The sequence below is a fragment of the Pinus tabuliformis genome, chromosome 1_2, assembly GCF_031772625.1.
Source record: "Pinus tabuliformis cultivar Carrire ecotype Pingquan chromosome 1_2, CPIR1, whole genome shotgun sequence".
NCBI classification, from domain to species: Eukaryota; Viridiplantae; Streptophyta; class Pinopsida; order Pinales; family Pinaceae; genus Pinus; species Pinus tabuliformis.
The window spans coordinates 709,862,576-709,887,727 of NC_142298.1; the positions used below are offsets into that span (position 1 = coordinate 709,862,576).

Genomic DNA, 25,152 nt, shown 5'->3' on the forward strand with positions numbered 1-25,152 from the left:
CATGTCCAGCACAACGAAAATTACTCTTGTCGGCTATAGGAGCTGTTGATATTCAGGACCCGAACCTGATAATCTTTGATCTAGAAAATAGTACACCATGTCTCCCTCATCAGATGGCTTTCCAGATCCCAGTGATAGTCAAAAATAGGCCTATTCATCGGACTGTAATTGATGAAGGAGCTTCTACGTGTATTATGTCGATTCAGTGTTGGAGATCGCTTGGTTCTCCTTCACTGAACCAATCCTCGACGATTCTTAAGGCCTTTGATGGCCGTGGGTTCCATCCGTTTAGCATTCTACAAGATTTGCCTATAGGGGTTGAAGGAAAAACCGTTAGTCTGGATGTGGAGGTGGTTGATGCCCCTCTAGACTACAACCTTCTTTTGGGTCACAGTTGGTCTTACGCTATGACAGCGGTCGTATCATCGGTCTTCAGAGTTATAAAGTTTCCACACAATGGTAAGATCGTGATGATAGACCAGCTGGCTTACTTTTCATCTGACCCAGCCTCTTCAGAGAGTATCCAGCATGTCGGTAAAACAACTATCCCTTACAAGGATGTTGGTGTAGGATTAGTTAAAGATTCTGATTTACTGGGAACTTTTCCTTTCCCTCCAATCAACGCAGACCCTTCATTTGCTTTCATTCATATGATTACTTCAGACACTATTATTTACGATGATCCTTGGATTGTCCCATCTGAATCTGAGATAGACTCATTCGGTGATGCCACGCCTTTGAGTCCATATGAAATTGCTTATGAAGCCATGCAGTCTTTTACCGACTCGCGTTCAACCCGAATCGACCAAATGAATGTGGTCTGTGAGGAATCACTTTTCACATCAACCTCAGAACGGATAACGATTCCTGAAGTTGTGTCATCTGACAAACAGCTTCGCGAAGTCCTAAGTGTAGACGATCTAGGGGGCAAGTACTCCAAATGGATTGTTATCCTGCAGGAGTTCGATTTGGAGTTCGAGAAGTCCAAGTCTAAGAAATCCTTAGTCTTTGCAGAGTTAATGTGTGATTTCCCGCGTGCTGACGCAGAAACAGTGGCAGAGGAACCCATTGCGGACGAATCTTTGTTTCTTCTCAGCACTTTAGATCCGTGGTATGGGGATATAATTGTCTATCTCCAGACCCAATCCTTTCGGCCTGAAATCTCAAAGTCGGAGCGTCGGAAAATTTGATTCCAGTCTCAACAATACAAAATCATTGGAGATACTCTTTATCGTTGTGGGGCGGATTTGATTTTTCGACGTTGCTTAACTCATGAGGAAGCTGAGAGGGTTTTGAATGACTGTCACTCTGGAGCGTGTGGCGGTCATATGTCTGGGTATGCCACAGCCCAAAAGATATTGCGCGCTGGCTATTTTTGGCCGTCCTTGTTTAAAGACTGTATTATTGCGGTCCGAAAATGCCACAACTGTTAGGTGTTTGATCGAAAGATGCGCGCGCCACCTGCTCCTCTCCACCCTATAATTACCGTTGGTCCTTTCGCCAAATGGGGTATCGACTTTATTACTTGTAACCCTCACTCGGCCGGGGGGCATGCGTATATCATCCTTGCGGTTGATTATTTTACTAAGTGGGCCAAGGCGATGCCTACATTCGAGGCAGACGGCAAGACAGCAACAATTTTCGTATTCAATCACATTATTGCTAGGTTTGGTGTCCCACAAGCGATAATCACTAACCATGGGCGCCATTTTCGAAACATTATGATGACAGAACTTACAGGCCAGCTTGGTTTACGTCATGATAGTTCTACTCCTTATTATCCCCAAGCGAATGGTCTGGTTGAGTCTATCAACAAAGTTCTAGTTATCATGATCCGACGGATCATTGGTATTCATCGGTCGAATTGGCACAACATGTTATTTTCAGCACTTTGGGCATACCGAACCTCAGTGAAAACATCAACAGGGTTCACTCCTTTCCAACTAGTTTATGGTTTGGAAGCCGTGCTACCCATTGAATGCGAAATCCCGTCACTGCAAATGGCCATCGAATTACTTCCAGCTACTTCCGAAGAGGAGAAACATCTGTTATACTTAGCTAAATTAGATGAGACTCGACGTGAAGCTGCTTTAGCAATCGAGACTCACGCGAAACGAATGAAAGCTCAGTATGATCGGAATGTGACCCCTCGAAATTTTTCGGAAGGAGACCTAGTGTTGTTATATGATCAAGCTAATGATAAGTTAGGTGCTGGAAAATTCGTTCCTATGTGGCATGGGCCCTACATTGTCAAGCGCAAGCTAGCAAAAGGGGCCTATGAGCTGGTAGACTTTGACGGGGACTCTTTGGGTAAACCCAGAAATGGACTTTACCTAAAGAGGTATTATGCTTAAATGTCGGGTATGGAGATTTTAGTTAGGTTAGTTTTTCTTTCTAGCTAGTATGTGTGCTTAGTTTAGACTGTGTGTTTGGTTTAGACAAGTGTGCTTAGTTTAGAGAGTGTGTTTTTCGTCGTTATTCTGGCTTATCTTGGTTTTACTCTTGATATTGCAGATGTCGACGCCTCTCCAAACGTACATTGGATTTGCTGATGGTGCTTGTCGTAGTACATGGAATATCTCTTCCGCAGCTTGGGTTATCTATTCGCCCTCTGACGAGTTAGTTTCTATGCATGGGGTGAGCCTCGGTCAAACAACAAATAACATTGCAGAATACAGTGCAATGATTGAATTATTATCTGAATCTATTTCCTTTGGGATTCGGAGTTTGATAGTGAGGTTAGATTCTGAACTCGTTGTATTACAGCTTAATAGAGTCTATGCCATTATAAATCCAGTGTTATTAAGATTGTTTTTGAGGGTGCGTCTCTTGGAACGTGAATTTGATTACATTGAATATCAGCATATTCCAAGGTCTTTAAACACATTAGCAGATGCAATGGCGTCTCGAATGTTAAATAGACATTTGTAACAATCATAAATGTAAATTTATAAACATTTCATCACACATGTTTAACAAAATAAGCCGGTAATAATGATATATATAGATAGGAGTCTGTCAAAAAATATACATCGTCTTCGATCATAGGTTGAAAGACACCTTATGATCGGCAAAAATGATAAGTACAAAAACCAAAATGTCACATGTGTCTACAAATGACCATCCAATCACTGGTGGTGCTCTCTATACGACACCACTGCACGGGCTACTCTACACAAAAACCTCCTAAAAGGTCCTGGGACTGCGACTACGTAGCGCTGAAGTCTGATAGGAATATCATCTATAGTAGTCTCTGGTATACCCGCCGTCAGACGCTCTAGATCCTGCTCCAACTCAGCTAGTGTCTCTGCAGCCGCGTCCTGTGGGGCCGGTGCCGGTGCAGCTGGATGTCTCCTCTCAAAAGCCCGGAGATTGGCCAGACGCCGTGGGCCTACATCTGCATTTTGAAAATTTTTGCTGTCAGTTTTGAGACGATATATAAAAAACAAAACAAAAATAGATAATTTAAAAACTTGTGAAAAATGAAGTACCTCTGTCGTCCCATTGTTCTCCCTGTGGAAGAACCATGTCCGGATCATTGCGAAAATCCATTCCGGCATAAGGAAAATCCTGAATCGCAAAGACCTGGCTCTCCAACCAGTGAAAGTAACCCGTAGGAAATCGGACAACTCCCGCTCCCTCATCAGGATGCCGGGCCATTACCGAAACCCACCGCGTCAACTTAGGCTCCCGAGGAGGCCCAACTGGAACAGTAAGATGCTGAGGGATCAGCATTGGAACTCTCTCTAGGGCAAAGCTCACAACTAAAGGCCCATATCCAAAGGTCTTCAATTGTCCGTTCTTTGCCCTAGTCAGTTGGCCTTTCATATTGGCCAGCACAGCATCGCACCAGTTGAAAATGGTGCCTCGGAAGCAATCTATAGCCATCCGCATTTGGGAACCAGTGGATATGTGCAAAGCGGCAGCACCGCAAAGTCTGGTAACTGTAAAGGCAATTACCATAAGTTCAGGTCGGGATATGTATTTGATTTCTATCCCCTTCTCCTGGTTTTGATTGTTGCACCACTCTAGCCGGAGACTAGCAAGAGATTGACCACCCGGCCTAGTCCCGAATAGAGACAGTTGCTCGCCCCTGTTAGGCAAGCCAGTGAGAAAATATATGTCGGAGGGCTCTATCTCGAGCTGGTTTTCTCCGATATAGAAACATTGATCCTGAATGTTCCACCTTTCGATTAGCCACTCTAAGAATGGCACCTGGGCCCTCATGCCAGGTATGGCCCAGTACTTGTAGAGACCGCATGCCTTTAAAGCATCAATGGAAGGTTGATGACCTATTGCGGCCAAATCGACATCTTCGTGTTCTCTTTCGCGCCAATCTAGCATGGTGGATAATCTACACACCAAAAAACATTGATTAGAATTCATTAAATCAAATTTTGATGGTTAGGTTTTGAGTTTGGGTTTTGAAAATCCACTTTGCGCGGAGTACGCACCCCGCGTTCAGAAAACAGAGCGTGGGTACGCAGCTGTTCTGAAGGTGGGCTGCATACTCAGACCATTTTCCCATATACGAAAAAGTCGGGGTACGCAGGTCACCCATAGGGCACCTGCGTACCCTGAAAAGCGGACCCTAAAACCCCAAACCCTCCAAAAAATCAAACTAAAACTTAAAATGGAATTCTAAACGGATGAAATTGAAGAGGAGGATGTTGTGAAATACCTGAAAGAGACGGCGCTCGATTCCGACGATCGGATTCTCCGCAAAGTCCACGGGAAGTTTCTTGTCAAAAGCCCTCTTCTCACCCTCAACAGTAAAATGGTAAAAATGACATGGTAAAAAGTCTTTTTATAGGTTTTTTGGATAAATGAATGCTAAGTTTGTTTATTTTTTACCATGAAAAGATATTTTTCAATGTATTTTTTGCCCATCTTAAATAGGTATGAGTAATGTGTTGTTTTTGTGCAGGACAAAAGGACTTTAGGGTAAAATCATCATTTTTCACGAACCAAGACATCAGAGTCATCTTTTAAGCCCTTTTCTGACTCCTAAAACATGAAAAGATTGCCGAGCATTTCTTTTACACTCGTTAAAATGGAATTAAAATACGGTCCTCTTATAGCCCTTTTCTGACCGTAAAAACAAGAAAAGATTGCCGGATTTTTGTCGTTTCAAATTCGATACTGGAAATAAAACGACATGCCTCTGATCGCTTTTTACTTTTCAGGTCAAAGGCATTAATCATGAAAGTACTCCTTGGTCGCAAGATCAAGCGGTTCTCTCAGGTATTATTTTATACTTTTTCGGGCTTGGGAGACACAAATTTACGAAAAAGTTCACCTTGGAGTCTTCTTTAGTTTTTTCAGACTCTCTAAAATTGAAAAACGCCGAGCTTCTCCTATACTGGACTCGTTAAAATTTCACAGTAAAGGACCTGTTCGATTACAAACAGGAACGGACCACTCCTTCTTAGGGTCCGAATCTAAACTAAGTTGGACTCATCCGAAGGATGAGCTTATAATCAAGCATATGTTATCCTCCTCAAGCTTGTAAAAAATAAAGAGGTACTTGCCAGAAATGGTGGGGGAAAAGAGAGAAGAATGAACCTATTTGTTATCCTTTGTTACAGAAGAACCTTATCATCGCTCTTGAACACGACGCTTTTCATTCACCTGGGTTGGGAAATCCTTTGCCTTAAAGTTGATAAAACCACTTTGACTAGGTATTAACTTTGGGTCAATCGTCGCCAAGCCATCTGTCGTGTCGTTATGTGTTCAAGAGGTCTCTACAAATAAACCATTCATATGAAAAATACCTGTCATCCATTTGACCATCCCTGAGTCAGTCCTTACAGCAACATTTCTTCAACTTGAGCAATGATTTCATGTTGTGGGCTTGCCTGCAACGGGTTGCTTTCTATTGACATCAGCACATTATCTAGAAAGATGACTTAGAAATCGTCAGTACCTTGAAGTCTGCATGCATCAATGACAGGTTTCTCGCCTTTGACGACAGTTTACATCATTGACTTTCGATCAAAGGATTCCGTGACGTGTTCGACATCAACCCATTCATTCACATTTCATGGATTGTACTAGGTACTTTGAGAACCATTGACATCACTGGTGGTCTCTCTCACACTTGTTAACAGTTTACATCATCGACTGGTAATCAAGTGGTTTCTACCATGTTCGACATCAACTCATTTATTCGCATGGATAGAATCGTACCAATTCAGGAAGTAGAGATGAAGACCCTGGATCTAGTTTCCACCATCCAGGCTGCGAGGAGTTTTGTATTCAGTATATAGTAGACTAACCATAAACAGATGGCTGCGTCCATATTGTGTCTACAAAAGTCTATGATTGTGATGTACTGCAAAATCATTCTCGTATCAGAACAGTAGTTAGATTGTTAGTTAAAATTTTCAATCTGAGTATGGGAATGCCTACCTCAGCGATGATATCATCTTATATATGTATTTTGTGTTGAATATTTGCAGGTTCTGACCGGGCTCTCCGCAAGATACTCCTTGAAATGATAAAGTACTTCACCCTTCCTAGATCATATAAAACCCTAATCTACTACAGGCTTCGCACTTTAGGGGGCAATCTATTACACTAAAAAATGTCACCATGGCTATTTGCAGTTAGTATGGCTCCATCCACTGTCATACTATCCTCCTTGGCAAGTCTCATGCCTCTGCTCTTCATGTCAAACTTCAAGAAAGAGAGAAAAGTCATTTAAAGTCAATTATCTCTGGTACGCAGTTTCTCTTAGCCTTACCTGCGTGTGCGCAACCCAAGTTCACAATACCTGCGTACTTGTATGCTCTGTATGTAAAGGGGTAGGTGCGTACCCCTGTAAAGGTCAAAAGGCGCGAGTTTCATCTTAAAAAAGTTACTTGTGGTCATTTCTAGAGTCTTCTAGAAACTTGTTTGACGTGTATGAAGTGCCTCCAGATGGTTTATGTATCCCTACCAAAGAGGAACTTATCCCATCAAGAGGGGAGCTATCCCATCCAAAGAGGGGCTTATCCCATTGATGGTGGATCTGAATAACTTCCTCTAGAGCACTATAAATACAAGCATTGGGCCAAAGGGAGGGGAGGTTGAAAGCTGAACATTCCTAAGGGTAGATGCTGCTGGAATTAGAACTTCCTTGTAGAAGCTTGTGAGGAGAGATTACCATCTTTGCTTGTTTCATTTGGAAGTGGGTGAGCTGATTAGAGTAAAGGAGAACTCTTCTGGACCCTGGGAGGGACCTGCACAACACCAAGGCTCAGGTTGTAATGGTTCCTTTTGTTAACTTTTAATACAAATAAGTCCATTCTTCTCAACAATTTGTTATTTATGAGTTGTTTCATATACTCCTTGGTCTATATGTTAAATATGATTTATTTTATGTGATATTCAGGTGCTATTTAATCGTTTGATTGTTAGTGAATGCAGGTTTCGAAGAGAAGGAGGAGCTCATCCGGATCAACGAAGCTGGACTACTACAACAACGTTGGGTTACAGGTAGGATCTAAACACTTGATTTCTCATATTGTAAATGCATATTTAGAGAATGATTGCTCTTCTTTGTCTTGTTTGTCACTAGAAAGTCTTAGGCTTCTAGGGAGGTCGGTTGTGTCCGCACTAACGACTCTTTCCGCATGACAGGGAGGTACAACATTGTCTATGGTTACCATTTTAGAATCCTTCATGAATTAAGATATGACATGGACACTCCAGCCCCTCAGAAACTCAACATCCCCTACTTCCTCCTATAGTCTCTCATTGACTCTAGCATTAAAGTTCAAATAGGGAATTCAGAGTAGCTTGCTCACCATGGGTTAATCAAAATTCTAGTGGAAGAAGCCCTCCATACATTTACACTCCCTATAGCATGGGAAATATTCCGAAACATGACAATAGAAGATGACATAAAAGCCCTAACCTATGATATCAGTCCGACTAACAGTGAGAAGGAAGAGCAGCAAGGGGGAGAAGGTGAGGCAACTAAAGACTTAGTAGAACAAAAAGGGAAGGAGGAAGAAACTAAGATAGAGGAGAAGGAAGATGAAGAAACAGAGCAGGAAGAAACAAAGCAAACAAAGACAGAAAGAGAAACAGAAAGAGGAGAAAAAGGGGCAAAAAAGACATAAGTGTTGCCTGAGACCCTAGAAAGAGAGGTAGCAGCTGCTCTCACTGCCCTCAGCACCCCAATTAAGTCAAAATAGAAGAGGAAGAGGCAGACCTCAATGTATTTCAGGGCTAGGAAGAACACAAGAACCAAAACAGGGAAACCCTAACCTTCTTTAAAAGTGCCAATTATTATTGAAGATTCACCCTCTGCCCAAGGAAAAGAATCCCCTTCCAAGGCACCTATCACATATGAAAGGGGGACTCCTAGATCCCCCACATGGAAAGAAAAGGTAGAACTACAGGACCCAAAAACAGTCCTACAGGAGGCACAGACAGTTCTACAGGAGACCCTGTCAAAACTACAGGAGACCCAAAAGCTTGAGAAAAGGGTAGAAGGACAGCCACAGGGAAAGGAGGAAGAAACAGAGCTACAAGAACCTGATCCCTAGCCCAGTCTTGGCTCCTACTACAATCTTCTTGAGGGGGGAATAATAATTCCACAAAAAATTGCAATTCCATTATTCTTTGAATTAGAGAAAGAAAGGATAAGGACCCATAGGTGGATGCAAATAACCAAATCCAAAGGGGTTGAGGATATTGGCCATATGGATAACAAAATCAGATTGCAAGAAGCCAACTTGAAACAGAAAATGAATTACTAAGGAGGCATCTGTAAGAGAAAGAGACCCAACTGGCATGCATGGCCAACTGGTCCATGGAGACATTGCAATGTAGGAAACCAACAAAATCCTATGGCCTGTATCTCAAGGATAAATGGTTGCAATTTCAGATAAAGACTTTGGCACAATGCCTTTCCAAGATTACAGGAAGTTTACGGACCTGTGTGACCAAAGCACATCAGAAGAAAAGGCAAAGATGGCAGAATTCTACCTGCATAACATGGCCCTCATAGACATGAATGTGTGGGACCCCAATGCCAAGTTAGGGGACCTGCAACTCATGGCCATGGTCTCATGGATGGACCACGAAGAGTTAAGTGTAGCATAAATAAGAAGGTTGATCGCAAAGGAGTAGAATGAGCCATTAATGATTAGAGTTGAGCCATCAGACCCCATGGCACTCATCAGCACACATAACGTGCTTGACAATAATCCTCGGATCGCTCCTAGATATATAAGTGATCAGGCATAAACCATTGCACATTTTGAGGAAATGGAAATGTTACTTAGGGATGACTGTGTGCATGCATGTATGAGGAGATGGAACACCTTACCACACAGTCTGCAGATCATGGAATATCATTCCCCAATGAGGATGAAGGAGCCATTAAGGAGAGTGCCAATATATAAGCGCTCCATGCAGAGGTTGAAGGTCAATTGGATTGGCCTCAAATTGAGTCCCCCATTGCTGCTAGGCATGCTGGAAGGTAGAAGATAAGAAGAAGAACAAGAGCAGTGGGAAGAAATAGACAGGAAGATAGGATTCTATGACAAAGAAGAGGAGACCACATCAGAAGCATTGATGCTAGGGAGGCCACCAGGGCCATAAAAGATGAGGAGATGAACTAAGTTGCTCAGAGAATGAGCAACACTTTCAGTAGGGGGTAATGATGAGCCTCATAAATGGGTAATTATATGGGCTCATTTTACCTCCTAACCTAGTCAAATCAACCATTCTCTTAGCTTATTGTATGATTTTCTAATTATATTTATGTTTATAGAGTGAGTTGAGTTAGTTATGATGTCATGTAGTCTAACACGTGTTTAATGCATATTATTGATGAATTTTGTGGTTAAAATCAAGGATTCAGTGGACAAATGACAACAATAACTCGAAGTGGACAAAGGAGAGGACTTATAGGAAGGAATTCCCTTCATTTATTACTCCTCACTTCAAATTCCCCTTCATTCAGCTTGGAGTACAAGCAGCCAGGTCATGCATTAGCAGGCAATCGAGCAAGTGGAGGATAACTAATGATTATCTCGATTTTTGGGAGCCAAGCCTCTCTGATTTTAAAGAAGTTGTTGATAGCTTCATTTGTATAAGTAGAGAGGCTTAGGGCCTCACTAGGGTTGGATTTTTGTTATACTTTTGCTTATGTAAACTCTGGTCAACTTTGATCTTATTATTTTGATAGTTCCATGTAATCTTGTTATTGTTTTGGAAATAAAGATGGAATCCTTTTTGAGCTAGCACTGAGTTACCTCAGAGGGTTGAAACTCTTAGGTTAAGGCCCAATCCAAGTAGTCAAGCTCCTCTTTACTTGTATTTGTATGTTTCATTTCATTTTGTAGATTAGGTTGCCATTAGATGAATTTCTTTTATGGTCAAGAATAAGTTGCTTTTGATTATTCAATAGTTTGCTTCCATTTGTGCTTTCTATAGCAGGCTAAGCAGTGATAGAGAAAATATTCAAAAGGCTGGAAATAGTGCCTTAGCCTCTCTTCCTCCCTTTGGGACCATGATTTGAGGCAAAGACCCTCTTGCTGCCCAAAAAACACAAATTTTCCTCATTCATAGGACTTCTAGTGTTTATAGCTTTTTAGTTGGTTAATAGTCTGGCTTGCTTTGCTTTAGAATTTCTTCATCATGCTCACTTCTTTATTTACCATGGTCTTCTTGCATGCTTTCCTTTCTTGCAGCAGTGATCAACATTTCCTTTCATAGATCACAGTTTAGATTAGCTTGATGCAAAACTTTGTTTTTCTAGATGCACTTATTTCATTACTTGCTTAATCTCATTGGTTGACTGTCAAGTGTTTAAGCAGCAGAGATCTTTTAGCAGCAGGATAGCCTATCAGCCATCCCATCCTTCATCTGATCCATGCCCTACAAGTCGCCTAAGTCTCCCCTCAATTCTGCCTTAGTTTCCTACATTTTCCATAGAATTCCTTCGTTTCTCCTTGAGCAAATCCAATCATCTCTCTCTCCTAATGATTCTTGGTAGACCCTAGGTGCTCCAACACTTCATTCCAACCTTCATCCACCTTTTCCATCCACACTCACATCCTCAAAATGGCCAAAACTGCTCTCGACCTCCTCTTGTAGGCCTCTTGTAGAACGTTGTTTTTCCTCCTGTAGATTTCCTGTGTCCTCTTGTAGATTTTCCTATAGGCTTTCTTTTGGAGGCTGAGTATGGGAAAAGCCTCCAGAAGGCCGCTTGAGACCTCCTAGGATCCAATCACACCATCCTACATCCTCACAAGTCACAAAACCGCCCTTCAACACAACCTACTAACTGCCACATCCACAAACAATAAATCACATGCATGTCAAATTCACATAAAAATACATAAAAATCCAAAAATATATTTTTTGCTTATTTACTTCCAGAAATAGCATAGTTAGATGTTGTTTACTTCCTTGAGTAGGTAATGGCATTCTTTTCATGGTTTTTCATAGTGCTTTCTGCAAAAGTAAGATTCATTAGTTAACTAGGATTTACTTGGTGTGCTTTACATTTTAATCTTTCTCATTTCTACAGTTAAAGTAGTATCTGTAGAATAGTATTTCTCTCCTTTCATCACATATAGAGATTCTTCTGGAATCCATAGAAGTTGGCTTAAACTCTTAGTGATCTTGCGTCGACCAACCAAGTGACAACTTGCGATAAGAACTAGTACTTGTGCATACAGCATCGTCGCTTCTAAGTTTGTTACGAACTACCCGATTGATAAGAGTAAAGTAGGTAGCCCAAGAGTTGCAGCATTATTGCTGCAATATTGGTGTTCACCACTTCGCTGCTACTAAGCTTCTACAAATAGATGAGTCTACAAATTCTCAACTGCAATACTTCCGCAAAAACTTTCACAAACCTTTTTTAATAAACCTTTTTTTTGGAAAAAAATAAATTCAATGTCAAAAAAAATCATCATTCTTTTGGAAAAAAATCTTCAAATATAAACAATGGTGCCTTCAAAATGATAAAAGCATTCTTAAAAACTTTTGAAATGAATTTAAGAAAGTGGAGCTTTAGAAAACGAAGCTCCTTTTTTGAATATAAGGGAATGACCCCATTTTTAAAGAAAATGGAGTGTCTATTTTTTCAAAAAGAAACTTTCTAACTCGTTGAAATTTTGTGGTTTGTGTTTCCAATCGGCTTTTAGTGGTTGCAATGGACCAGTCGGCTAACGCACTTCCCATTGGTTTGTTGCTGCATTAGTCCAAGAATCTCGTAGGTCCCGTGATATAACGCAGTGCTTATGACTGTTCAGGTGTGTTTTAGCATTGTTTTCATTGTTCCTGCAGTGCGTTATTTTATTGTGAACCTTCACATAAATTTTATTAAAATAAAAACATTCCAAGTTTCTCTCAATCGTTGAGATAGCGATTTTTCTTGTTTGGTTACAGAAACGGATTTTTCTAGAAGAGGCTTTTCAAGTTTGAAAATTTTCAAGTCATAATTTTTTTCCCTTGAGTTTATGTAGATTGTAGGTGTTTAATTGTAGAATATTCTCCAAATCCACAATCGATATATGAAACATACTTCCACTTTCTTTGTCTAGCTCTAGGCTTTTTGTCCTCAAGCTCCTCACTACCTTTGTTATTTCTCTGTGAGCACCAAAAAGAAAACAAAATGTTGTTCTCGTTGGAATCTTATGCAACTTGGTGCTTTGATACCATAGTTACCAAGTTCGGATTTGAATTGCATACTATACGGTAAAAATTATACGGTAAAAATTGCACTGGAAAATTTTCAATTCGGAAAAAAATCGAGAATAGATATCTTAAACATTTAAATATATACACTCTTTTTCTTGTAATAATAATGTCTTATCAATTTTTTCAGATTCATTTTGAAATTTAAATAATTTTTAATAATTTTAATTAATATAAACAATTTTAAAATTACAATTTACTTACCAAAACTAAAATCACATTTGTCTTATCTCCAAATTCTCTTTTCTTTTCAAAATTCGAAACTTCTCTCTTACTTTCAAATCTTGTCTATAAATATTTTATGATTAATATTTATTTAAAAATTAAATATTCGAAACTCAAAACTACCTTTCTCTAATTTCAAATTTTATCTAAAATCTTTTATAATTAATACATATTTAAAAATTTAAAATTCAAAGATATTTTTATAAGATTTCTCTTAACATAAATATATTATATTTAGAAAATCAATTAATTATTATAAAATTTACTTTTGAAGATTTTTTTTTTTATTATCTCAGTTTTTTAAACCCTTTAAATTTGAAAATTGAATTTGATTTCCTAAGAATTTTTTCCATTTACCTACTCAAAATTTGTTGTTTTGTTTCCATTTCCTATCCTACTCAGAAAATTTTCTTTACTCAGAATTTGTTTCCATTTCCTACCTACTCAGAATTTGTTTCCATTTCCTACCTACTCAAAATTTGTCTGTTTTGTTTCCATTTCCAACATGCCATCCGGCAACTATCTATTTTGTGCTTAAGGATAACTGTCCTTACTATTCTAAAGAATCGAATTAGTCGATGTTCAAATCGGACGTCTTTGGTAGCTGGCTGACAGCATGACAAAGAATGCAAAAGTGGAAATAGACCAGAAAATGAACACTAAACTGGAATGGAGTGAGCCACTCTTCTCATCATTCAACAATCAATTAAATAAAACTACACAAAAGAAAGAAAACAAACAACACTAAATGACTAGAAAAAATTCCAACCAAACTTAGAGTAAATCAAAACCTACCCTAACAAGTAGCCGATAGTAAAATTAATTATGTCAACAAAGTATCCATAATTCCTCATCTACCGTATATAAAACATTTAGATTTATGATGTAAATAGTTCACGCGTTTCCCAGTTAGATTTTCTTTGGGGAAAAACAAACTAAATCCCTAAGATAGACAAACTGAAACAGAATACCTGCCAGAAATTGTAGTAAACTCTTTGTTCATGGGCATAAATGAAAATTTATGTGCCAGGTTCAGGGGCACAGAATTCAGAAGGAAACTTTAAAATGATCTTGCAATAGATAACCATATCCCATCTACATATTGGTAACGGTTTCCATAGTTGCGCATAGAGTTTAGACAGCTCAGAGAAAGAAGCAAACTCTAGAATTTATTGTAAACGCAATGATCAGAAGGCTTATAATACATACACACAGATCAGGTTTAAACTTGTTATGCTTGGTTCGAAGAACTTCAACGCTGACAGAAAAAATGGCGTTCTCTGCATTGTAAGTTGAACCTTTCTCAGTCACAATCTTTGACACCTTTGTCTGTATATTGGATTTCCCTGACAACCTATCAAATGATTTAATGACAACACATGATAATAGATCAATATATAGAAATAAGGTTTTTTTTTTTTATAGAAAGCACTAAATTTTTGGGAGAGCTTGAGATGATTATCTGATATATATTCGTTGTGTGAATCAAGGAACTCCTAGGCTATTTCATGAACTATGTGTGTGTATCCTCGACTGTCCGATGCAAATTCATCAAATATGGGATTGGATAACACATTTTTTAAGCTCGTCACTCGTGGAGGTTCTATCCATCCAGATCCAAATGCAATCAATTAAAGTGTACATTCTGTATTTTTAAAATTTGAAGGTTTTCAAATTTGAAAGTTGTGAAGTGAAAAAAATGTATGTTGTTTTGTATAAATAAATGAGTACAATTTTATGGGGTTGATACATGTTGATAAGCTTGTATTGTAAGATTTAATAGTTTATAGTTGGGTTGTTTGGATTATAGATTTAATGCACTTAAAAAAATATTGTAGAGATTTAATAGTCCATCGCTGGGTTGTTTGGATTGGACTTAATGTACTTTAAAAATTTAAAAATAATGTGTGCATGCTTTATGCTTTCATAAACTGAGTGTTAGATTTATTTGAAGAGCATTTTTAAGACAACAAAATTTTTTGTTTTAAAAAGTCATTTTTTTATTTTAGTTATTTTATATTAAAATTTAATATTAATTGAATTGTCTTAAATATAAAATTTAAGATAAAAATTGTTTGAGGCAAATTTTTTAAGACAAAACTCATTATTTAAAACAAAATACAAAACTAAACTTTATATTTAAGACAAAAACAATTTGAGACAAAAATATTTTAAGACAAAACATTATGTTTAAGACAACTTTATATTTAACACAAAAACAAATTGAGACAAAAATATTTTAAGACAAAACTTTATATTTAAGACAATGGTTACTTAAAACAATGAAAATCAAGAAGAAACTCATTTAAGACAAAACCATATCAATTTAAGACAATATTATCTAACACTTGCAAAATTGACTCCTACAATGCGCCCTAACTCTGCTAGCTTGCACGCTACTATTGTACAGTGTGCCCTAAGTCTGCCAGCTTGCACACTACTATTGTACAGTGTGCCCTAACTCTGCCAGCTTGCACGCTACTACTGTCTCATGTCTATACCAAGGTTGTTTTGTCATTTACTATTCATGTTATCTTATATATAGACAAGGATTTGTTGGGCTCTTCATTTTGTGGGGCTAGGCGACTCTGAAGAACACGACAACTTTTCCTGGCAAGATTTGATGCACATCGATTCCTCTTCTACCCTTTGATCTCTACTGATACGATTAGGGACAACTTTGTCTCTCATTGCATTCTGGAAGTCTGCATAAAGATTCCATGATAAATATATTTTTTATTTTTGAAAATAGATATTCAAACCACATGAAATTTAATCATATCAATTTCTTTCTTTTATATTATATTTTCCCTTTTTCATTAATCCTTTTTAATTAAATACCTGGATGCAGGTGTTAATCTCAGGAGTTATTATGATAAGACAGAGCGGCGGCGGATGGGGTGGCCACATGGCCCCCTACAATTTCCCCCATGCCACCCTGAATGGCATTCATGGCACCTCGCAAGAGCCATTTAATGCCTGCACTGGCTGAGGCAGAGCCATTGCCCACATAACAATGGAGCCAGAGAATTTCTCTGTTATTCTGCCCTTGATTCATTGTGTCTGTCCTTCACAGGTGGGAGAGCCGAATGTGCGCACCAGCACTGGCCGCAGATGTTGGCTATTGAGTTGTATTGATTTGGGTAATGGCTTCCACCATTCCCACACCAACCTCTGCAATCTTGCTCATAACCTCAATCCCTCTGTAACTTCCTTGCATAGCTCCTCTATCAATTCCTCCACTGTTCCTGCTGACACTCTCCCTGTTCCCATACCCACCGTGGTCCGCCATTGTATGCGAAGTCGAAGACGGGGCACGCGAGGCGGCAACTCTCATTTCCCTACTCTGCCTAGCCCTGATTCAGCCTCCCCTGCCTCCTCTGTGGATAATCCCAACCCGCACAGTTTCGCAGGCCGATACCCAGACACGCGAAGTGGCAGAGGCAGAGCTTGGCTCCATAACTCAGGTCGTGGAGATGCTGCAATTTGCACTACAACCTTTCCCCTGCCTTCGCATCTTGCTCCTCACAACACGCAGTTTCACTTTCGTAATTCTCTGAACTGCCCTGTTATCGTTGCCACCATCTCAATTACCATCACGAAAGATACCGAGATGCATGTTCCTCTGAATGATTCTATGGAGGAGGCGAACAGAGCTGGCCCGAGCAGTAGGAATCAGGATAACAATGGTGAACCAGAAGCTGATGAAGGTCGAACCAGAGTGCATGGCAAAGCGGTTGATGGCAGTCAACATGTTGAGACGGGCAAACACAGTTACACAAAGGCTTCTGGTAGCCACCAAGGTGACACGTCAGGCCCGCGTGTAGAGGCATGCAGCATGGAGGAAGGCCATCAAGCGCTGTGATCCAGGTGGATATTGGTGGCCACGTGCCAAGTCCACCTGGACCCCCACCATTGTTTCTCTCAACATTTTCAGTTTCCTTAATTGTAGCACAACTTACTATTTTTAGCATTTTTTCGGGTCCTAAACTTCCAGAGCCGTTTTAAGGCCCTAAACGATGTTTTTTGGGAAATCTGGGGCAACATAGGTCCATGGACCGATGTTGCCTCCCAAAGTGGCAGTGCTAGGATAGGTCTTTCTAACGAGCTATTGTACGCATCAAACGGAGATCGTATGCTAAAGTTACGACCCTGGGAAGTTGGTGTACCAATTTACCCAAACGGGGCCCACAGTTTGGCGTTTCATCTTCTAGGGTTAGGTTTTGGAATGTTAAGGGTTTTCCATTGTTCCTCAACAATAAATAGGCCTTCAAGCCTCATTGTAACACAGTTCAGAGGCATGTAGCCACCACATCTCTTCTTAGAGATAAGCTACCATCGCCCTAGCTGGTTTATTTCCATTTCTGGTTGTAAGCATATTTCAGTATTTTCCATTAATGAAATGAAGTATTATTTCTGCTGCATCTTTGTGTATATGGTTATCTCTGTAATTTGTTGCGTTCCTGTTTAAATCCGGATCAGTGATATCAGAGCGGTCTGCTTTTTCTCTGTTTTTCTTTGCATGTCCCCAACAAGGTTGGGATATAAGGAGTTAGGACTTGAATTGGTCGAACCTTTGCAAGACGAGCCTCGGAAATCCCGACGGCCTCCCATGGCGGATGAGAAGAAAGATGAGGGGGTAGGAGATCCCATCAAAATCTTGCTCGAAGAAGCACTCGAGCGACAACGGAATGCGATGATGGACAACTTTGCCCAGATCCTTTAGCGGCTACCAGAAGCAACGCATCGGCTTCCAGTAGCTACTCTGGAAACACCACGCCCTTTAAGGTACAAGTTAATTTTGAAATCCCCATATTCGAGGGTTAGATAGACGCAGATGCCGTAGATAAATGGTTAAATCTGCTAGAGGGTTATTTTTTTGTTCATGAATTTTCGAGTCGAAAAAGATTGTTTTCGCTCTTCTCAAAGCAGCCCCCCACGTCAAGGACTGGTGGGAAACCTACTGCGAGCAGAAGGATGAAAGTACTGGCTCACTATTTTCAGCTGCACCCACCTGGAATTCATTCCCGGATGCCATTAAGGAGCAGTACTACCCTGTCGGAAGCTATGAGGATGAATACATAAAGTGGACCACGCTGCGGTAGGGAAGGGACCAAGACGTGCCGGAGTTCACCAATCTTTTCCATACCCTTCGCACAAAGTTGGGTATCAAGGATTCAGAGCAACATTTGATACTCAAATACCGTGGCTGCCTGCACAAGTACATCCAGGAAGAAATACAATTCCTGAACATCTCCTCGCTCGGCGCAGCATACTGATACGCCATCAAGGTCGAGCAGAAGTTTAAACAAAAGAAGCGAGACTTTGGATCTGCGAATCCAAAGCAGGGGAAAGGTGCCCCTAAACCACAGAATAAAGGACAAAGCCAAGGTGGGATAGCCCAAGACAACTCGCCGAAGCTGCAAGCAAAGAACAGTGCCGCGAAGCCGAAAAAGGACACGGGAAAATGGTGTGAGTTCCATAAGAGCTCCACCCACAACACAAGTGAGTGTCGGGCTAAGCAGTGACTGGTGGCTGAGCTAAAGGTTTCAGAATCAGATGCATGTTCCGACTCTGAGTCAAAACCGGATAAGGGGAATGACAAAGGGAAGTAGATCATTGATGTGGATCCCAACACCACTATTGCTACCGCCAAGATCCAGAAAAATGAACCCGAAGATCCAGAGGAGGAGCGTCTCTTCCACTCCCAGATGTGGGTAAAGGGCTCCCCGATACAGTTCATTATTGATAGCGGGAGTCAAAAGAACCTCATTTCGGCAGAGGTCGTGAAGTGGTTGGGCTTACCGACCACAGCACATCCACAACCATACACCATTGGGTGGCTTCACCAAGGACAAGATCTTCGCGTGAGCCAGCAGTGTCGCCTTCCATACAACATCAAGCCCTTCACGGATGAGGTATTGTGTGACATTGCTCCCCTTGAAGTTTGTGATGTATTATTAGGACAGCCATACTTGTGGAAGCGACATGCTGTGTATGAATCAAGGCCCCGTGCTGTTATTATTACATTGGGAAATAAGTTGTACAGGATACCAGAGGTAGCACCACCTACCTCCATCTCTTTGATTACTGCAAAAAAATGCAGTAAGATCATTTCCAAAACTAGGAAATTTGTTTTCCTGATGATACGCCCTCAAGGAAAGAAGAAGACGGTGGCCGCGGCCTCCAGACGGGGTCCCTCTGCACGACAACTACAGATGGACAAGGTTGTGGAGGAGTACGAGGACATCTTCACCTCCCCTGTAGGGGTTCCTCTGCACTGTCAGGTCAAGCACTCCATCGATCTGACCCCAGATGCGCCGCTACCCAATGGACCAATTTATCGGCGCTCCGTTCTGGAGAACAATGAAATCAAGAGGCAGATTCAGGAGCTCCTGCAGAAAGGTCACATCCGTCCGAGTTCATTGCCTTGTGGGAGCCTGATCGTGTTGGTACAGAAGAAGGATGGGACGTGGAGACTCTGTATTGATTATCGGGCGCTGAACAAGATCACTGTCCGTAATAGGTACCCGATCCCGCGGATTGATGACCTCCTGGACCAACTAAAGGGGGCGAAATTTTTCAGCAAGATCAATCTGAAGTCAGGATATCACCAGGTACCAATCGAACCCTCTGATGTGTGGAAGACTGCCTTCAAATCCAAGGAGGGCCTTTTTGAATGGTTGGTTATGCCTTTTGGATTAACGAATGCTCTTGCAACCTTCATGAGGCTAATGGATGACATCTTGCGGCCATTCACCAACTCCTTTGTAGTAGTATACTTGGATGACAATCTGATCTTCAGCCAGAGTTGGGAAGAGCACCTCCACCACATCCGACAGGTTCTCCAAACACTGCGGCAACACAAGCTATGTGCCAATTTGGAGAAATGCACTTTTGGCATGACCCAGGTTCAGTATCTGGGATACATCATTGATGAACAGGGGGTGCATGTCGATCCAGCCAAGATCCAAGTCATTCGGGATTGGCCATCTCCAACCACTCTAACAGAGCTCCGCAGCTTTCTAGGTCTTGCCAACTTCTACCGCAAGTTCGTGTTGGGGTTTTCTCATATTACTTGGCCCTTGAGTCAAGTCACCAAGGGAGGGGCGCAAGAAAAATTCTTTTGGTCTGAATCTCAACAGAAGGCATTCATGGAGTTGAAGGATCGCCTCTGCACGGCACCAGTGCTCGCGTTACCAGATTTACAACAACCATTTGAGGTCGAGACAGATGCCTCTGACTATGCTATTGGGGCAGTCCTTACTCAACATGGACATCCAGTGGCATATCACAGTGAAACACTTTCAGACACAGTCCGAAAGTACCCCACTTATGATAAAGAGATGTATTCCATTGTACAGGCCTGTCGACAATGGAAGCATTACATTTTAGGGAAGGAAACGGTCATCCACACAGACCACCGACCCCTGCAGTTCATACAGACCCAAGGGAAATTGTAGAATGATTGCCATCAGAAGTGGTCTACATACCTGCAACAGTTCCACTTGAATATCAAGTATAAGAAGGACAGCACCAATAATGTTGTAGATTGCCTCAGTCGACCACCGATCATGGCGTTAACCACCATGCTCAACTCTTGTGGGCACGAGACTTCTGATTGACCACTTCTCTACAAAAGTGACCCAGAATTCGGCCACACATACTAGACACTCTTGGAGGGTCGGCATGTTCCAGATTTTCACCTCCAGGATGCCCTGTTATGCCACCTGGGTCACCTTTGTGTTCCTGCAAGCTAGTGTGCCAAGATGATTTAGGAAGCACACGATAGTCGGGCTGTTGGGCATTTCGGGGTCGAGAAAACAGTGGCAGTACTGCAAAATTATTTCAATTGGCCGAATCTTCGACAGGATGTTGGGAAGTACATCAGATCATGTATACTGCCTGTGCCATTGCCAAACCGACCATCAAGAAGCATGGCCTCTATACCCCGTTGCCTACCCCTAGTCGACCTTGGGAATCCATCTCCATGGATTACATGTCAGGCCTTCCTTCCACTAAGCATGGAAATGGTTGTGTTTTTGTGGTCGTCGACAGGTTCTCGAAAATGGCCATTATGGCGGCCTGCAAGAAGAATATCACAGCAGAAGCCACTGCTAAACTCTTCTTTGAACGAGTGTGGGTGCACTTTGGGATCCCACAGTCTATCATCTCAGATCGGGACAGTCGGTTTCTCAGCACATTTTGGTCCAGTCTCTAGTCAATGCTGGACACCAAACTCACGAAGTCCATAGCCTTCCATCCTCAAACTGATGGCCAGACAGAGGTTGTCAATAGGATGATTGTGCACATTCTGCGCATGTATAACTCAAAGCATCCATGCACATGGGACGAAAGCCTCCCCTATGTTCAGCACAGCTACAACTGAGCTCTTCACAGCTCCACTGGCCATAGCCCCTTTCAGGTAGGTTTGGGATTCCAGCCACTATGCCCCATTGATGTGGCCATGCCACTTGCAGCTACTCACATAAATTTAGCTCATGTCTAGTCTGAAACCGATAAGGCCACCAGCTTCATTGAGCACATCCAACATATTCGCCAACAGGTCCATGAGATTCTGGAGAAATCAAATGCCAAGTACAAGCAGCGACATGATCAACATCGGGTGCCACACAAGTTTCAGGTGGGCGACAAAGCCTGGTTGCATTTGCAAAAGGAACGCCTTACTGGAGCCTATCGGAAACTGAGACCACTCTGATATGGTCCTTACACCATTACTAAGGCTATGGGAGACAATGCATTTGAGCTCAGCATTCCCCCATTCCTTGGCCTGCACCCAGTGTTCAATGTGGACCGCCTTCGGCCATACTTTCCACCATTGCTAGACACATCCAACATTGCAGAACAGCTCACATCCACAGAATTAAATCCAGATTGCATGGAACAAGCTGCAACTGATCGGATCATGGACACACAGATCAAGAACACTCGCCAACAGAATATCCAACTATATCGAGTTGTCAAAGCAGGCCAACTCCTTCAGCAGGGCAAGTGGCTCACCAAGGAACAAGTTCAGCAAAAGTTTCCTCATCTCATGGAGGAACTCAACGCAATGGGGACCATTGCTTCCTAAGGGGGGAGGAATGATCCAGGTGGATATTGGTGGTCACCTACCAAGTCCACCTAGACCCCCACCATTGTTTCTCTCAGCATTTTCAGTTTCCTTAATTGTAGCACAACTTACTATTTTTAGTAGTTTTTCGGGTCCTAAACTTCTAGAGCCGTTTTGAGGCCCTAAACGACATTTTTTGGGAAATCTGGGGCAACATGGGTCCATGGACCGATGTTGCCTCCCAAAGTGGCAGTGCTCGGATAGATCTTTCTAACGAGCTATTGTACGCGTCAAACAGAGATCGTATGCCAAAGTTATGACCCTGGGAAGTTGGTGTACCAATTTACCCAAACGGGGCCCACAGTTTGGTGTTTCATCTTCTAGGGTTAGGTTTTGGAATGTTAAGGGTTTTCCATTGTTCCTCAACAATAAATAGGCCTTCGAGCCTCATTGTAACACAGTTCAGAGGCATGTAGCCACCACATCTCTTCTCAGAGATAAGCTACCATCGCCCTAGCTGGTTTATTTCCATTTCTGGTTGTAAGCATATTTCAGTATTTTCCATTAATGAAATGAAGTATTATTTCTGCTGCATCTTTGTGTATATGGTTATCTCTATAATTTGTTGTGTTCCTGTTTAAATCCGAATCACGCTGGGACATGGCGAGTCGGACGAGAAAGGCAACCTAAATGATTGGGCATGTCCAATTGTGGAGAAGCCGGCTCCGGAAGACTAAGTGCCATGTGTCGTGCCGGCTAGGTGGAAGTTATGTCATGTTCTTGGTTTAGTTTATGTTTAGTTTTATGTGTCTTCAGGATAAAATTATGATTTGGTTACCTTGTCTCAGTAATGCTCTATTTAAATTCGTTACCCCTGTGTGGGTTATTTTTGGACCTATTTTTGGACTGGTTTTCCCTCTGTTGGGGTAGTCAAAGACAATTATTATGAATGTGTGCTGATTGAGGCTTGGTTCCTCTGTGGCCAAGCCTCACTGTAATTCCCCTTTTGTATCATATTAATAGATTAACCTTACTTAGAAAAAGAATCCTTTTTAATTAAATATAAAATTAGAACAAGCTAGTTATATAAATTCTTTAATTAATTATAAAATTAAAATATAACATTTTGAAAAGTTAGTATATTTTTTTACTAATTTTTAAGTTCTTAATTTAAGGTATATTTATTTGAAAGTTATATTAAAAATTATATAAAAGTAATAAATTAGAGATAATTTGATTTGGAAACAATTACAATATGCATACCACATTATAAACATATAATAAATAAATAGATAAAAATTATTATTTTTTTGTTAGCCTCACTAACGGGATATGAACTTTAAATCTCATGGTTTTACATAATACTTCATAATAAGATGATTTCCAATTGAATTACACTCCATGAGCCAAAATTATTTATTTTTTAAAATATGTGAAAAATTTAAATTATTTCAACTAAAACTTTGATATAAATTTGCAAAAAAAAAAATGGATACAATATAAGGATAAAAGAATATATATATATATATATATATATATATATATATATATATATTCAAAACTATACATAAAAAAATCCAAAAAAATTAAAATACAAATTCATGAATATATGCATTTTAAACCTTCATTTTTTCTTTCTAAATGAAAAGTCATAAATTTGATTCTTGCACGTGTCTTATACTCACATCTCAATTTTCTTTTTACTATTGAACAAATATCTCAAAGAGATAAATAAAAATAATTTAATTATTTCTTAGATAACATTTTAGTATTTAAATTTTTTCTTACTGTAAAAAAACTTTCTACTAATATTGTAATATATATATATATATATATATATATGCAGTTTAACATTTTTTGACATTAATTTATTGTTAGGTATTAAGATTTTCATCTAGTAATTAGAAAACCATGAATGCATTATTAAGATACCACAATATTAGTAATTGATATCATTTCAAACTAAGGAATAACTACTATGTGATTTATCTTCCTCACTTAATAGAGATACATATAAATAAATTATGAAGGAGATTGAAAGAGTACCTCTAGCATAAAATTTAATTTAACCTAAAAATCCATTGTCATGCCCCTATAGTTACCCACATCAAAGATTGTGCACACCCTGATGGCGCATCACTATAGGTTTGTGGTGCGACATGAGTCATTTCATCTCATCGATTTTCTCAATCTAAAACTATGTGATTCCATACTACACCTCACTTTCTATATTTCATGATTATTAAAATTCATAAGTTTAACACTAATTGAAATATGTAGATAATCATTCCATAGAATTATGCCTTAACATACCAATATGCAAGTGATATGAATGAAAGTAATCTTATAGAATCAACAATCCAACTGGCCAAACAACTGTCAAATATTCAAATGTGTTACAACCAAGTGAACTCTAGTCTCGTATAACAATTTAAAAATGATAAGAGTACGCAATTCATACAAACCCATCCCTAAATTTCCTATTTAATTATTGCCATCGATCACAACTTTTTCATACATCAAAATCGTTTCAGTTGAGAGAAATAGTAAGTACTCTCGTAAACATGCAATATATGAAGAGTTAAGTGAAAGAAAGAAAGTTAAGTCTAATATTAGAAGCAAGTGAGTCAGAGTTAAAAAGCCAATGCCTTTTCAAGAAAAACTATGTTAAGGAAAAGAAAAATGTCAATTTATGTTAAATTTAGAAAAGTTTAATTTAAGCATCAAGTCATAGTTTGCATTAGGAAAATAATGTTAGGGTTTGCACAATTCCATATTTATAAATCTTAGCACTTATATACTCGTGGTTGGGTCATTGTAATGTGAAGTAAGAAGAGAGAATAACATCAACTTGATGGATGTATATGAGAGAATAATTAATATTAAATAGAACTTCTATATTCAAGTAGAAGCTTGTATACTTATTTGTCTTATGTTTGCATGTTTATCTTTGCCTCTAAATAACAAGAGGTGTCATAGCAAGGTTTAGCAAGGTTTCAAAGAACCAAAGGAGTTAAGAAGGTCATGAGCTACTTCCATTAAGAGCCTTGGCTATTGTGAGTATCCCACAAATCGAAGTTTGCATCCATTGGTCCATAAGTAGAAACTAGAGCTCGTTGAGAGTTTGTAAACCCAACTACTAAAAG

At 40.1% G+C, this 25,152-nt stretch overlaps 1 pseudogene; it reads right to left on the minus strand.

Annotated features, from left to right (window-relative positions):
* LOC149207707 (polyamine oxidase 6-like) overlaps positions 1-25,152 on the minus strand; it is a 144,860-nt pseudogene that overhangs the window by 19,933 nt on the left and 99,775 nt on the right.